The 2178-nt window shown below is 42.9% G+C and overlaps 1 non-coding gene across 1 annotated transcript; it reads right to left on the bottom strand.

Moving 5' to 3' along the window:
• Window positions 1–610: 610 nt before the first annotated feature.
• On the bottom strand, window positions 611–697 carry TRNASTOP-UCA (transfer RNA opal suppressor (anticodon UCA)). The gene has a single exon. It is a non-coding gene; the product is annotated as a tRNA-Sec (tRNA).
• Between the last annotated feature and the right edge of the window lie 1481 nt (window positions 698–2178).

Raw genomic sequence — 2178 nt, 5'->3', positions numbered from 1 at the left:
CATCCCAGCTCCGAGCCTCCACACAGCTGGAGGCTTCCATCGTCGCCCGCCGGGGACCAGGGTAAATTTATTTCCTTCGCCCTCCCAACCCCACTTACCTTCTTGTCTTTTTTTTTAGGGAGCGGACACGCTGGGAACAGATGTGTTGCCAGTGCGTCCACTACTGATGGGCGCCATGGAAAGGGAAAACTGACTCCGTTTTCCCTTTCCCGGTGACCATTTTCTTGTTCGTTGTTTTTTTTTGTTGTTCCGAAATGTTTCAGGACAGAAAAAAATGCTTTTAGTGCCCCGGTCACACAGATCTTGCGGACCGGGGTACTAATGAGCAATATGACCCGAGTGGCAGGGGCATTACCGACTGAGGTAATGCCCCGGGGCCTATAACAATGCCCCCGCCGCTCGGATCATATTGCTTAATAATCACCCAAAAAGGTGCAGCCTTCCTGTGCATCATCGAAAGAACTGCTGGCAACACATGCTGTTAATCACCAGAGATGAGTATTTATGATTGGTACAATTCTTTTTTCTGTGTTATAAATCCAGGCACTAAATGATTACTATGGTGCCAAAAAGATAAAAATGCTGATCACAGGAAAAAGAAATACATATTCGCCCAGAAGGTGGAATTGAACCACTCTGTTGCTCAACGGCTAAAGGTTTGAAGCCTGCACCACAGACCACTGAGGCTCATCCGGGCAGTGGGGAAGAAGAAAAGCAACATATATATGTCACCTGAAAACACTATATCTCACTAATAGAGTGGGAAAGAAGCCGTTTGCACTGAATTAAACTGAGTTTCTGCTTCAGGCCTGGCGACATCCATTATTGATAATCTTAACTGTCCTGCTTTGATAGAAAAAAATCAAGGAAAACGACGCCATTACTTGTATGTAAATCACTGCATGGACTTCTGGGTAACTTGGAAGGAGCTGCAGCTTCCTTGTATAATGTGGTCAAAGTACAGGCAATGCGTTCTTCACATGTGGCGATGCTGGCAGCGCCTTGAAATCCCTGATGCTGATCTGTGGAATTATCTATGAACTGATTTATTTTTAGTATTAGTAGTGTGAAAACAAAAAGAAGATATCGAGGCTGAGTACCCCAAAATGAAATACACCAAACGCGGGTTACAAAGGAACATACAAAAGATCTTTATTTTATACTGAACAGTTTCAAAGGACAAAGCAACAGATAGCTATCGGCCCTCAGTACAACACAGCGAACTCCAGCGTGGTTCGGTGTGCTCAGTGAGTGGGACTGTACATTAGAATAGTCGCACTCTTTATACCCTCGAAATCATGATGTTCAACCCATTTCCCAGGTCAATATAAGTTAATACATTACGGATCTAGGGTTCGTTCCGAGTTCGTACATCTGTACATTTAGGGTTTACCATTAATGTATTCACTAACAAGCCTCAATGGCAACAGTATATCTTAGGATTTCATGTTAAGCCTTTTCAAACAGTTTTATACAATGTAGTCAAGCAAGTGTTCACATTTCAGTATTTGAATACATTGTGTTTAACATATGGTCATGGATTAGCTTTGTTGGTGCAAGCAATAATCCTCTACACACAGGTCAGCGAAGGACAATGTATCAGTTCATGACCCTAACATGTAGCGTGCAGGCAAGTTATACATTAGTTTGTACAGAGAGGTCAAGACGGCCATGTTGCATTCGGAATGACATTGTCCACCATCTTAGAACACAGGGTGACTTTAGAGGGAGAATCTAAAATGGCGGATAGATTTAAAATGGCGGCTTACACTGATCTAAGGTCAAGAGCTTGCAACGCGGTTTTCCTCGCAAGTGGCTTATAAACAGCTTGGCGTAGGCCAATAACCATATATTCATACAATATAGGAGGCACAATATAATTTTCCGTTCGACAAACCCTTCTTTTGGCCTATGCCAAGCTCTAAACTACTTCTGGTCACTTTACGAACAATTCCACGCCTCAACATCCATACACCCTGAATCACTGTCAGAAATATCTATTGCCATTAAATCGTTTATAAAAATCTCTTCCAGCACATACTGTTTGGAACTCTTATCTGGGGCATATACCTTGTGTCCTATTGTACCTATCGCCTGTGCGCAACATCCCCCTAGCACCGAACATATACTAGGTAAGCACTGCATACAGCAACAAAGAAACAACAGAATTCCCAAAAT

The sequence above is a fragment of the Ambystoma mexicanum genome, chromosome 13 (assembly GCF_040938575.1).
Source record: "Ambystoma mexicanum isolate Mex_15411 chromosome 13, UKY_AmexF1_1, whole genome shotgun sequence".
NCBI classification, from domain to species: domain Eukaryota; kingdom Metazoa; phylum Chordata; class Amphibia; order Caudata; family Ambystomatidae; genus Ambystoma; species Ambystoma mexicanum.
This window is presented reverse-complemented; position numbering and strand designations above follow the sequence as displayed.